Raw genomic sequence first — 15,236 nt, 5'->3', positions numbered from 1 at the left:
GTCTATAATGCATGAAGGATTGGAATGCCTAACCCCGACAAACAGTCCAACCATGGGTCTACGCATAATGCCCTTGCATGCAAATTGTTGGTATATTTGATAACTGTCTGTGCAAACATTTTTTGTCAGTCAAGTCTTTTGGAGCAGAAAAATGTCCCTGGCTTTTAACAATTTTAAAGAGCTGTCAACGTTGCACCATTTCTTGAACCCTCTAGTCTTCCATTGGGAAATTTCCACTGATCATGCCAAAGTCATATTTCCCATAATTTGTATAATTATGAAAGCTATTAAAATAAATGGTGTTATTTTTGATATAACTAAGTTGTATGTCTAATATAAAGTGTTTGTACATTGCTACAGTTGACAAATCGCCATGAGGGCAAATCAATATGTGTGACTTAATTTTACATTAAGATGGTTTGTCATTGAGCAGTGAGCCGACGCAAGGACACTACAAGAGGTAGCAAATAGTTCCACCCAGTTACAATTGATCCTCCCCTAACCATTTTATATAGAGACAGGGTGCACTGAATGTTCTCACTGATGTAATCTGGGTCTCTTTCCTGCTGGGACACACTTGCTGGTTTTTGTATCTTTCCCATAGGGAGCAGGATAGTGATCGACTTTAACACCTACTGATCGCCTTCAGGCTTGGTAAATGAGGATGACAAATTGATGTCTTGCAGCGGCTTATCAAGAGAAGCAGTTTTCATAGACTTAGGAGTGACATATCTTGGGTATATTACTAAAGGTAAGTCCAGGTCATGGCCCACCTTTAAAAAGCGTTGATATTGCTCACAAATTGCCACCACAGTTTCTGATTGATACCAATGGATATGCGACATAGCCCCATCTTCACATTCCAGTGGATCAACAAAATGGAAGTCCTGGGTGTCAAAATTCCTCACAGGTGGAATAAGATGCAATATATGCAACAGGTATGAGTGATTCATTCACTTATGAACGTTCCCTGGGAAGATACTTCATATTGTAAAGATTTGCTATCCAACTGTGGATGTAGACCTCCAGGTCATTGCCATTTTTTGTAGGTGGCACAACCTTTTCTCAAGATTTATCAAGAGTAGAAGGATCTTCCCCAGGTAGATCTTCCAGTCTGAATGATTTTTTCCCAAACTTATCTGCTTCAATAAGATCTCTAGGATCAGCCACACAAGGATTTGAATCTTTCAATAGCCAACTTGTCAGCATATCAATGGATTTTAATGAGCGTTGCTTACAATGCTTCACAGTTTTTTTTGTTTTTTGCTTTCTTAATTTGCTTGAGCAGCTCAGGAATAGTGGGAGTATTTACTTCAGCCACTTCAATCTGAGTAGGGCTACCATTGCCAAATAGCTTATGTGTGCTTTAACCTACGGTGCTGCTTTTTGAGGGAGCACCTGCGTCTTAATATTATCAGCCTGTGGCAGCTGAGATTTGTCATCATTTGTCTGACTTAATGCCTCCTGCTTAGCGGTAATAATGCAATGCTGTGTGTCCACTTTCTTGTACAATCTCAAAAGAACACAACCATGTTCCTTCTGATATTCGTGGGTCTGGCTGCATAGCTTTAAATGATTTTCTGTTGCAAATTTCAAAGTAGCTATTCCATTTTACAGATCTTCAACATTCAATACTTCTTGCGCTGAATGTAGCGTTGAGTTAGTTACTGGAACCAGATGAGATGAATTTGATAATCTGGGAGAAGAAGACTGGCCAGGCTGGAGATCAGTTATTGTAGTATTACCAGTTTACCAGCTTCAATAATTGTAAGATTGTCTAGCGCCTAACGGAGGGTCACTCGCAGCATTTTGGAGCGAGTAACATAACTCAAGCAATGAGTTGTTATCTATGACCATATAGTCAGATTTGTCTCTCTCTCCTCCACATAACACATCAATTCTATCAGTTGACTTTCTCGCATCCTTACACCATGGCTGAAAGTAGGAGGTGATGTTATCCTTAGTTAAAACCTCTGAACTACCCTGTGCCAGAGCACAAGCGGAAAGTTCAAAAGGCAATGGCGTCATCTACCACAGAGGGGCATCAGGCATTTTGTTCACACTTACTTTATCTCCTGTTTTCCTTAACTTGTACTTCGATGCACCAATAGAGCTCTTAATCTTTCCTTTCGCTTTTGATGGCATGTCAAACATTGCTCTCTGCATGGTGTGTAATATGTCGATCTATACTTGTTAGACCTTAGCAAGAGCGCTAATTAACTGTAATTACTCTAAGAACCAGCTTACACTGAATGCTAAATGGTAGCAAAGTATTAGCCTCAGTTGCGCCGGTACAACTATCCTGCCAATTATTCTGGCAAGGTTGTAGGCCCCAAACACAAAATGGTTAGATAACCTAAAACTGCCGTTTCATATAGCATCCAACAAACAAAAGCATTTAGCTCAAAGGGTCCTAGTCAAGGAGGACCCCACAGTCACTGAGCACTATCTATGCTTACTGCTTGATAAACAGCCAGATACACTGTTGTTCGACTTCGGTTAATGGGCCTCACAGGCGCTTGGGCCTCTTGTTGAAAGAGACCTGCCTCACGCTCCCTAGGGTCTCCAAACATGATGCAAATACATCACTGCAGCCTGGTCAATGGCTATTCTATTACGGGTAGTAAGTCCACACATTCCTCTCAATTTGGTTTGCTTCGGCTGGAGCTGCACAATGTGAGACGTGAGTAAAGGACTTTAAAACGTCCCCTACATCCTAGGTTTCCATACACTCACTCGTCAAATTGCACCAGAATCCACTGTCCACTTCTTACAAGTAGCTCCATTCCATGTCATGAACCCGGGGCTGAAACACACCACCTTGCAGCGAAAAACTCAAGGCCTAATCATGGAGCCACATGCTCCCTTGTTAACAATGTGCTAGGTTGAACTAGCACTCAGGCCTGCAAGCTTGGTTCTACAGATGCGTTTGGACCACAAATCCCATCAACCCTAGCAACAATAATCAATGGTGAAGCATCATGGGAGTTGGAGTCCAATGTATATAGCGGGCCCCAGGTTGCAAACCCCTCCAATAAGTCAAGGAAAATGGCGTGAATGCTGACGGACCTGAGCGTGACTGGTTTGATTGTAGACACCTGACAGCCTTATTTTCCTCTCGTCCACTCCCCTCCATGGGGTACAAGAAACACCATTCACTACTAGGGGAAATCAAATGTGGAGGAACCGTTGCTCCTGAGCCCGGCCCCTTGTTCATAACAAGAGTGCAGGCTGAATGCCTCCACACATGGCACTTACTGTTGCCACCCGTCGTCTGCAGGGACAGGACCCCTGTTTCACAGTTTATCAACAGCGCTCTGTGGAGTGAACATATTGCCATTCCTCACAGAGGTTACCAGCAAGTAAATACAGTAATTGCTGCAGTTCAGAAGTGCCTGCTCTGCAAAGCGTCTAACAACTACTTGCAAGTGCATCTGCTCTGCAGGCCCACTTACCTCAATGGCCCTTCCCCCAACAAGTCAAGCCATATCATAGTGTGGTGCCGAGGGAATTCCATACTCACCAACAAGTTCTGTGGCAAACTGACAATAGGACAAGATGAGACACTTTTTTATTTTTCTTGTTAATAGATTTTATCCATCAGCAGTGATTAATGGATACCGAAGCTTGAGCCTCATTACTCCATCTTCTCGGTTTGAGTATGTAGGCCGTGGGTGAGGATTCTTCATGGTATGTGTGGACTTGTCACAGTGGGGCTGGTTTCAGAGGGTCTTCGCATGATGGGCCGCGGGTAGCGATCGAAAGTGTTTGCAGTGGTGGCAGTGAGTCTTCGGGTTCTGATCCACTCCTTGGCAGAATTTCTTAGACAGCTTCGCTAGATGTTTGTCCAACATCTCAACAAGAAGGGGAGGGGCAACCAGGGTATATATAGCTTGGTGAGGGTGCAGCTACATAGTAGAAAGGGAAAATGTTTTTTGCTTTTGTTTCCATGAACTTGTTAAACAAGGGTCTGTTAATCAAGGGTCTGTCTGGAGCTGACCCTCTCATTATGTATAGACTTGGGCGAGGAAGATGGAACGAGGATTGAAGGAGCCCCATTATGTTAAGTGTGAATGTCCACATACTTATAATATCACCTCTATAGTTTCTTAGTATAACTATCATTTTAACACAGATACGATTTAAACACTTACCAATAGTCCTTAGGGCTTGAAGCAGATGTGGTCAGTTTCCAACATACATCTTCTTGCACGTTGCACCAGATGAGTTCTTTAATACAGCAGTCTCTTGATAGGGAAGGAAATGGCCCCGATTAAATGGCAGCCTGGTGCTTTACCACTTTAATGGGGCAAAATCTATCCACTGCAGTAGGATAAAGGGATGAGTCATTACTACATGAATTTTGTCTCAGGAGGATAGCGCAGGGGCAACGTGCTCGCCTTGGAAGCAAGACGACACGGAGCACCACAGGTTCGATCCCCAGGTCCGCGCTTAGAAACCTCTGGGTATTATGCACGTTATAAATAACCTATAATATCATATCATATGGAAGTACTGGGAAGAGGAAGAGTGGGACTATGAGTAATGAATATTACAGTTAACTAAGCCAGGCATTACCTCCATGTCTCTCTACCTCATTCCAGTACTTTGTATGAGTCGAAGTGCCTCATACACAAGTACTGGGACGAGGAAGAATAGGGCTATCAACTGCTGTACGATGAAGGGATGAGTCGTTACTACAGGAATTCAAACTTGTGAAGTGCATCCTGGGCACGTGACAAGAGCAAATGTTTAAATCGTAAGCAATCTGCCTGCATCAATTAGGTAGATACATGCCTCAATCTGCTAGTTACTTTTCAAACCTTAAAAAGAAAAGCATTGCTTTCAAATAGACATGTCATGTGTTGCAGATCATCCAAACCTTCTCGTTGCATTCTGGGACTCATAGACGCATTTATAATGGTCAAAAACTACAACTACCACTAGATGAAAAGTATAGAATCATGACTTCATAGGCTACACCCATCTGACATCGGTCTAGTTGAGAGGTATGGACAAGTAGCCAGTACTTAACAGCACAGTGTAAACGGGAATTACATTATCAATTGGAATTCAGATCCAAAATCCATTCTGACTCTACTCTAACCATAACCTCGGTGGGAAAGTGTGACAAGTGCACAACTAAGTGGTAACTGCTTGCGCCTTCGTTTCCAACTCTCTTTGATAGGCTAATGTTGCTGGCGTATGATGAATTGTAAAATATAAGCATATATTGGCAGGGCAAGTGAAGGGAAGGACATATTCGGGGCAGAGAACGTAGTGGGCTTTATACGGGGTGAGTGATGTGTGAAAAGTATATTTTCGCTATGGTGGCACAAACTCATTGATGCAACCTAACATAATAGACAGAGGGCCTGATTTGCAAAACGTTTTTCAATGGGATTGCGCCATTGTAAAACGTTTTTTAAATAAGTCCCAGTGTCTGTTTACCTGTTGGGTAGGATCATTTTTAAAATTGTGTGATGACTTTCATGCCTCAAAACTATCATGGAACATTTCCTCCATGTGCACTGCGTGGGGTGATTGGTGACTGTGCTGTGCACATCATGAAATTGGGGAGCAGTAAAGTGGTAAAAAAAAAACATAAATGGTCAAATTAAATCTGACAATGGACAGTGGCACTTGTGGTTCAGCAAGTCAGGGATTCTTTAAAAAAGATTAACACATCTTATGAAATTCATAAAATACACAGAGTAAAGATTCAAACACAGAACGACGAATCAGTGAAGGGCACAAATATGTCATTATAGTATTCCAATCATGGGCTAATAGCAAAAACAGCAGCTGCCAATTCCCATGGTTCATTGTCTGCTACATTACAGCATTTGGGTAATTCCCTTCTATAAGAAACGGGTGAAACCGCACCAAAATATTCTCTTCCAAAAGCGACCTGGGATAGTCATCCTGATTTTGGAAAAAAATACCCTATATCGCTGTATCCTGTGACGTTTCACGGACAACCTCGCAGTGTTCAGAAAACGTGTGCTTTTTTCTTTTAGTACATGAATAATTTCAATAATACATATCAACCGTGAAAAATATTACATGTTGAAACAAGGTGGTACCTATACATTTAATCGATACAATTTAGTACAAAACTGATGAACCCATTAAATTGTGCATTCACATTAATTCCTAGCACCTATATATTATCACTTGTGAGACTATTATGCACACTCCTTTTCTTATGCGTTCTCCAGGTCCAATAGGAGAACAGCGTTCCTAATGTTTTATTAGTGACCGTCCAGCTCAGCCCTACATGCTTCAATCGCACTGCTGAGCCTGGGAATTTTCATCTGGGTCTACTATGTCTTTTTGTGACGTGGAATGTACCTTAAAACACATAAAAACAAATGGACCGCATTAGGCGGGTGCAGCTGGGGAATACGTTCATATACTGCTGGTGTTTCAAATGTATTCAATAGTATTAAACACGGCCCAAATATACATTGTGGCTTCTTACCTAAAAGTGGAAACCAAGAGGCCATTGGAGACCTCTTGTCCTCAGGAGGTGGTGTGGCGGCCTCATAGAGGCATTCCCTGGAATGCGACGACATGGGCTGTGTGATCGCCTATTGCACAGGATACCTGCAACTTGCGTATGAACCTTATGTGAGGCTTGACATGGAGGAGGAGCAGTGCTGTGTGGGGCACCAGCGTTTTCTGGATTACACGGGGGAAGGAACATCACCACTATAGGGACACCATATGGCTATTACAGTTACTGTTACCACTAATGAAATCAGTTGCTAGCAAGCTTTCCCTGTCTGCCGGCTCATTCTTCTGACGTCATCTTTTACCTGCATTCACATTATCATCTGTGGATGTAGACTGCATGGTTGTGCCCCCTCTCTGTCCCCTCATTCTGGTGATGCTCACTTACTGGCGTCGTCTAGGGACGGTTTCAACCTGGAGAAGGACCCCTTTTTGCAATAGATTGGGTATACCCTTTTGATTGTTCTGTGTGTGTGATATATATTCTTGGCGGGAACTATGTGGCAGGCTCCATGGGGAGCCCTATAGTACTGCAGGGATGTTTCCTGGCACAGTGGATTTAATGCACGTCATTGGATTATTTTACTGTGGTCTTTTTCATGAGTAACTGCTACTTGTTACCGCTTTGTGTGATCAGACATACAAACTATCATATATCACCTATATTCTCCATAAACCATTATTGATCTGCATTCATTTTTCCAGCTGTTGTGGTCTGCCAAATGGATCTGACGCTATTAATCATCAGGTCATCTGTTTAAATTCCCCACAATTAATCTGTTAACAGATGATGGGTTTAACTCTGTAAAATGTGTGTTTCCTACCAAAAAATGTGATCAATTTATACAGGTTCCCAAATTCATTCTGAACGCCTGTACATGTAATCCGATTACCTGCATATAATCTGTTCAACCACGTATTTATTGCCATAAATAGCTTGGATTTATTTGATTACTGTTTCCGGTCACTCTCTCTAGACATCATACACACACACACACGCACTTTTCTGTCAGTCAGAGCCATACAGGCCGGCGCTCCCCACCCTTACCGCCCTGCCTACTCTACAATACACTGGTGTGTGTGAGATGGAGCTGCATACCAACATGGCCAAATCCATTCTACCTTCCCCAGCCTGCTCCTGTCAAGCGTTGCCATTGGCTGGGAAGTGCTATATCCTCACAACCTGGAACAAGCCGGATGGCGAGGCTGGCGCCGGCCGACATTAAAGGCCATGGCTTCCTGTCTGGCCCTCTTTTCACTCTCTATCCGCCAGAGCCGTGCAGGCTGGCACTCTCCAACTTTGCTGGAGCTCCACACTAACATGGTCACCTCTATTCAAGCCCCCTCTCCTGGAAACTCACTTCCCCAGCCTGCTTCTGTTGAGCATTGCCATTGGCTGAAAAGCACTATATACTCACAACCCGGAACAAGCCAGATGGCAAAGCTGGTGCTGACCAACATCGAAGGCTGACATAAAAGGCCATGGTCCCCTGTCTGGTCCTGTCTGGACGCCTTCGGCCCTTCGGATCTTTGGCCTCCTTCTGTGTAGCCCCTTTCTGCTGCACATATGATCACAAACTCTTGGACTCACTCTACCAAGTTACTAACCATGGACTTCCTTATCCCATCAAGCCTGAACGTGGAGGTAAACCGCTTTCTTTCCCTGTGCTTTACCATGCCCTGTACTCCCCAGCCTCGAGCACACTTAATGCAACTGCCGCCTTCCTGGCAGTCCAGCATTGCATAAACCTATGGCCCACACTCTTAAAACATACTTGACCTATTTGCCAACTGCTGCCGTGTTTGTGCCCCACCCCTTATTCTCATACCCTCATACTATGTCCTCTACCTTCTGATCTCTGCACTTCCAACGGCCCGTCAGTATCCTCTGAAACTTAGCCTCGTGGTGTACCAATCACCCTATCCCACGTGCTGCAATTTATTTGACCTGGCAGCCTCGCAAAGTCGCACTTGATTATTTGATGCACTGCAATTTACCTGATTTGACCTGGCAGCCTCGTGCTGTCCCACTTGCTTATTTGATGCATTATAACTTACTTGATTTAACCTGGCAGCCTCATGCTGCCCCACTTGCATATTTGATGCATTGTAAAATACCTAATTTGACCTAAGAGCCTTGCTCTGTCCAACTTGCGTATTTGATGCATTGTAACTTACCTGAATTGACCTGGCAGCCTTGCACTGTCCCACTTGCTTATTTTGATGCACTGTAACTTACCTGATTTGTCTTTGTTCTGCAGAATTATATGCAGTACCATTTGGGAACACCACACAAAATTAAGACTACATGTGACAGTCCAAATTCACCTTTGGTACAAGCCTGTACTACACAGTAAAGTGGTAGGGATGGCTGAGCAGCCAGCCTTATCTCAAGAGCAAGTGAGCAGTATCAATAGTTACACAAAGGACAGCAATTACTATGATTCAAACAAACACTGACTCAAGGTTTCTGAGTAAAAGAATATACATTTATTTACACATCAGTTCTAAAACATTTCACTAAAGTAAAGCAGTTGAAAAATCACACTCTTAATACACCACACCACTCCCAATAGATCCTGGACAAGTTAAGCTCAAAATGAAGTATGAGCAAAATGGCACTCCAATAATCTGAAAAGCAGGGAAAGACAAGTCTGACTAAAATTGAGCAGCACCAAGAGGTAAGTAAGCAGGGCAATCTAGAAAGAGGAACTACAGTGATGGAATCAAATCAAAAAGGCTTAGGGTCAAAGTCAATAGGACAAAAGTCTTTTACTCAAGATCGCACAGTTCAGTGTAGTTCGCGGTAAAGTCTTTGCCAAGAGTCCTGGAAGAAGTTGGTCAGCAGAAAAGTTAGTTTAAAGAGTAGAGAAGGACGAGCTGTCGGATTGGCGATAGGTTTCACACACCTTCACAGCGGCTGGACGAAACGAACAACCGGATTGGCACAGTACCTTTAAATGGAGAAGAAGCTGTAGCTGAGGCAGATGTTCCTGGCAGGTCCTGCAGGCTCACGGTTCCTGAAGCGACTGTCGGACTGACATGAAGTAGGAAGTCTGGAGGGTCCTACACTGCGCAGGGAAGAAACCAGCAGCAGAGCAAAGCAATGAATAAAAGGCACTCTCCTTAAATCCCAAGCAGGGTAGGACCTTCCTGGCTATCCTGTTCACTGTAGCTCTGTACAGCAAATTCGACCAGAGGAGGGAGTCTGGCTTGCAGTTTGGCAAACTGGTTGGTCCCACCAGCTCACGGGAAGAAGATTCCTGGTAGATCTTCTTTGTCGTTGAAGTCTGAAGATTCGGACCTGCAGCAGGGCTTCACCGGGCGATTTGGTCGTTGTAGGGGTCCTCTTCTGTCAGCTCCTTGTCGGTTCTTTCGTTCCAGTGGCGACTCTGCCTTTCCAGCCCCAGATACCTGCTTTTTATGCAGTTTTCCCCCATTCACACAGCCTGGCTGTCAATCACATAGCAGGATGGCTGTCCTGGCGGGACAGTCACCTTGACAATCAAACAGGAGTGCGACTTGGGTTACCAACGGAACCCATGGCAGGGGTCCTAAAACCCCTCCCTCACATCCTGCCTACCCAGACTTTCAGGCGTCTAAGGAGGGCGTCTGTGTAGAAGCCAGCGAAAGGACAGCGAACAAAGGAACCAAACCTGGTTTGACGCGCAGAGTAAAACACGAGAAAGACATTTTCAAAAAGAAATGGCGAATAAACCCAGCCAGAACCGTATAAAAACGTATATGGTCTAGCGGGTTTAAGTTCGAGGCTACCAAGATAGCCTAAAACAATACCAGGGCTATTTAAGATAACCGCGGTAGGAGAAATAGGGTAGTTACCACTGCCACCAGCAAAGTCTTCATGAAAAGGGAGTGAAACAATGCTCCAAGAGAAACAGACAAAAAGGGATAAGTATTAACCCTTTCCAGTACTCTGTGTAAGATAGTTTGTACTGGGTGTATGGATTTTAAAGAGACTAATAAAGACAATGGCAACATTACATGTTCTGGGAGACAGTAGTCTGTCCCAGAAAATGGAGTCTGAGTTGGGAAGTCTAAAAGACAACCCTGTGTGTCACTGCACTGAAGGTGCTGTGTAACACACAGTAAAAAGATGATGCCTGTGGAGTAGGTGAGTCTCCACAGTCTATGAACACAAGAAAAATTTTACACACACACACACACACACACACACACACAGCAAAACACATGTAAGAGTGGGGAAAAAGTCTCACACTCTTACCAGGTGAAAAAAAGAAATCCTAGAAATCCAGAAAAGCTGCTGAGGGACTTAGTAGGTAAGGGAAATTAGCCATTCTGGAGAATTCTCCCTAACAGTCTTGGCAGGCTTGCGCTGTATCACTTACCTAATCTGATGTACTGTAACCTTAAGCACTATGAGTAACATGTATTCAACAGCGCCTTGATGCCTCTGGGTTCAGTGCACTTTACAAATGTTAAAATTAAATCAATTTGTCTTCCTCCTGTAGATGAGGTCCCAGATATGACCTGCACCCCTGCCCCCCAGTGCGAGTTGCCAGTAAGGTACTCGCTGTGGTATGTGACGTACGAGGAACAGCTGAACCAACAAAGGGTGGCAATGGGCTGCTGCCCTGTGTACATTAGAAGATCAATACCTGTTGAAATGCCCATAACCAGGCAACCCTGGGCAGCACGGTACCCAATCAGACAACCGTACCTGCCATTGGTACAAAACGACGAGTATTTGCAGACTGTCCACAAGGAGACCTCGAAGGCCTTAATGGAAGGCCAATGGAAATAGACTAAGGGCCTAGGCAGCCCTGAGAACAACCAGAAGTGGCTACTGAAAGCTATGCATGACAGTATCGACAATTGCAAGGAGAATTGTAATGGACGAAGGGGATAGACACTGTGAAAACGTATGAGAATGGTGCCATGAGACAAGACGGAAGCAACCGCCTTATTGAACGTGTGTAAATAAGCTTGAAACGCAAGATGCTAAGTAATCGATACCGCCTGCAATGCTTAAGTAGAAGAATAGAGCGGCATGCGCCAATTATATATGTCTACCTCAAAACAGCATAATGTACACGTGCGACTCCATTTTGTTTGAGCAGAAGAAAGCCCAGGCGGCCCATGCCCAACTGGCTGAGTTTCACATCTAGGTCCAAGCTGAGGAAAAGAGTGGGATCGAAACTTAACAAAGGATGGCTCATGCCGGGGAAATCGAGGTCAACCAGAGAAGGGGAGGTGAGCATGAGCTCTCGAGGCTCCAACTTCAGAGCATGCCAGCCCGCCCGTGAAGGTCAAGATAAGAGAGGCCCATGCAGGTGGCCAAACGAACACAGAATCAAATGCACGAAAAGACTGAGAACTGAAGCAGATTCACGGTGGACCAACACGTGACCAGACAGGCGCGAAGATGTACCACCGCCTGATGTCATTCAGAACCAGAAGGTGCCATAACTTTTCCTGAAAAGAGACTACAGATCCGAGGCCATACCCAGCCAACTAAATGACACATAGCCCTAAACCACAGATTGATGGAAGGGAGGCAGGGTGAATCTTGGGACACCAGGCACCAGGGTGTCTATTCTGCATGCTGCTAATTAAAAGTGGAGATTAATGTTTAGGGGTGTAACTCGCCCAATCACAAGTGACCATGAAATCTAGGGTCCTATAGACATTGTAACCAATGAGACGTCGTACTTGTAGTGACGTCAATCACGTGTGGTGTAGAGGGATGGGTATAGACGCCCTCCCGATAAGAGTTATCCAATCCGTATGCCTTATTTTAATATACAGATATAACACCTATACTTAAGTTTCCTTTCCCAACGAATTATATTGCATGATGATATTTTATAGAAGTGTACGACTTTGATGACAAAGTTTTCCCATAAAAGAGGCTGTTGTACTGAAGTTCGAGGAAGTCGGGGCGAGATAGGTGTTCGCGATGCTGCTGATTTCCATAAACTGATGTATGTATCATTAAACGGTCTTCCCTTTGCCAACTTACTGAGTCCCTAGTATTGATTTGTGCTGGAGTATGTAAGTCCTGCACCCTGTCCTCACACAGTGCAGCTATCTTGTATTACAAGTTTTCGAGGGTGAGTGCTGAACAATGGGCCCATCAGTAATTACCTCTCCTCGTCAACACTCCCATCACCAATGTGCCCTAGTGGGGTGAACAAGTGTTCTTTACATGATAAAATCAGTCTATTCATCCAAATTCACTCATTCAAATTAATTTCTTCATTTCTTTCAGCTAGGTCTACTAAAGAGTAACATCACACTTTGTGCTGTGTAGGATTGCCCAGTGTTATTTTCAAACAATCATCTGAGCGTCAATGGCTTATTTGCTGCTGTCAATTAACTCCTGGTTTAATAATGTCTTAACTGAGCATACCTTCAGTCACTTCATTTTTAAGCATTGTGTGTGTCCTGTTAAGTGACTTCAATTCAGCACGCCAACTAAGTCAATGCCTAGTCTGGGATGCCCAAGGGAAGCCCTTATTTATATATTTTTATGACAAGTTCATAGATCTGGATGATAAACCCTTGTATAACGCCACTCTCTTTGAATCCCCCTGGCCTCACTGAGCCAAGAAGTAGGTTTGTTTTGCAAATTAAAAGATTTATTTTAAAATTAAACTATATATATATATATATATATATACACACATATATATATATATATATATATATATATATATATATATATATATATATATATATATATATATATATATATATATATATATATATATATATATATATATATATCACACCTTTATAAATAAATTAATATTTGATAGCACACTTATGAACATGACAGTGATCAACAATGGATAATATTACACTAGCACACTTTTTTTTATCACTTAGGAGTTGTTATAGAAAGATAGAAAGGATAAGGTAGCTGAGAATACTTATGGTTTCAAGAAATGCAATGATGGAAAAGAATGCAGCACAGGGATAAACTGATATGGTTTCAACAAGAGATAATATAATCACTTTTCCCCTTGTGGCAATTCACTCCCCCCTATGCAATATAAAGAGATGGAAGGGGAGAACACAATTTTCAGGAATATAATCAAATGCAATACAAATTCTAGTTCCCCCCTAACAAGCTTAGAGCAACCGGTATGCTTTTAAAACATGCAGAAATACTTTCAATGTGAATTGCAATGAAGTTAAAATATGCTAAAAATGATTTTAATTCCCTATAGGAGATTCAGGGTGGGTGACAGCTCCTTCGAATTAGTTCAGGTCAACACTAGCAATGATTCATGAGGGATTATCAGGTTGAAAACGAATTTCAGCAATGGAAGCAAAAGACAGCTATTTTTGACAGGTGAAGAAGTTTGAGTCAAATTGTAATTCGCAGGTTTTTTTCCGAGTGTGTCGATTGCAATTACGGAAAAACTATAAGGAGGGGGCTTGTTGGAAAGCTTAGGTTCTTAGCTAAAGTTAAATCTCGCTCCTAGGATATATGGTTCAAAAGATACGGACGATTTAGTGGAGGTAGATTCTCAGAAATAAAGTAAGATTCAAATGACAAATGACACTTTCACAGGTTTGAAATCACAGAATGTACACACAATTTCTATGCAGTTCTAAATAGGTTGAAATGGATGGAATTAGATTATTTTAAACTAAGAGATTGTTTTCGCACAGCTCTGGCTGGATTCTCACTCCTAATTTTGGAAGGAATGGGCCTCGTCACAGATCTGGTCAACAGGTTTAGCTGCGGTTCTCTCTGCTCTGCTGGTCTGGATCTCTGGTTCTGGCAAAAGTTCTTGGCACTGCACAGCGGTCTGGTCTGGGTCTGGTCTGCGGTTTGGATACAGCTCTGCTTTCTGGGTCTGGTACCGGCACCGCGGTCTGGTCTGGTCTGGGTCTCTGGCTCCGGCAAAAATTCTAGCCAGAAGATAACAGCACAGCCCGGCTGTTGAATAGTTTGGTTTGGTGGCTGGATTCTGAGGCCTGCTGAGAAGGGGATTTAGCTTCTGGACTAGGCCTCTCTGCTGCAAGTTCTGAAGTCTGGATTCTAAGTTCTGGTTCTGGAGTCTTCTGGCAAAGTGCTTCACAAGAAATCAGTTTGAAGTGGAAAGTGAATGTCTACCTGGGTCTCAGTGGCTCTTTTTTATGTCTTTTGAAGGTGGGTGGGAAGGCTAACTTTCTATGCCCAACCCTCTGAGGATCCTGATAGGCTATAGGATTCTCTGTCGCCTGACTGGGGAACTGTATTGTGAGTCATCCTGTGTCATCAGGCATCATTTTATGGCATACAGAAAGAACACTCCCCTTGTTACTTTGCACACAAATCTATTTTTAATTCCAATGCATATTTATATTATGTACAATTTTTCTAATATTATATGTCCAGTTGACATATTTTCTGTAGCGCCAAACCATCTGATCCCTGTCTTTGTAAGATGTTGTGTTCTCTTCTGACAGAATTTACACAAATGTGCGCAAGGAATATGGGCATCAGATGATGAAGTGTCATTTTTTAACATACATACATTTGGAGTAATACCCTATTTTCCGCTACTACCCCCCAGAACATACAACAGAGTCCTAACACCTCTTAAAATGTGCACAGAAAAATCACAGGAATAATGATATTATTGATATAATTTTGACAATTTTGTACTATGAATTATCCATCTTTCTAAAATTATGCTCTGGCCCAGATGGGCGTGTTTAGGTCCCAAAGCACTTGGGGGAAT

General features: G+C 43.1%; 1 long non-coding RNA gene across 1 annotated transcript in view; it reads left to right on the top strand.

Annotated features, from left to right (window-relative positions):
• The window catches only part of LOC138480952 (uncharacterized), a 503,521-nt gene that overhangs the window by 354,075 nt on the left and 134,210 nt on the right, over positions 1–15,236 (top strand). The gene's annotated exons all lie outside the window — the stretch shown is intronic.

This window comes from Ambystoma mexicanum, chromosome 5p (assembly GCF_040938575.1).
Source record: "Ambystoma mexicanum isolate Mex_15411 chromosome 5p, UKY_AmexF1_1, whole genome shotgun sequence".
In the NCBI taxonomy this organism is placed as follows: Eukaryota; Metazoa; Chordata; class Amphibia; order Caudata; family Ambystomatidae; genus Ambystoma; species Ambystoma mexicanum.
This window is presented reverse-complemented; position numbering and strand designations above follow the sequence as displayed.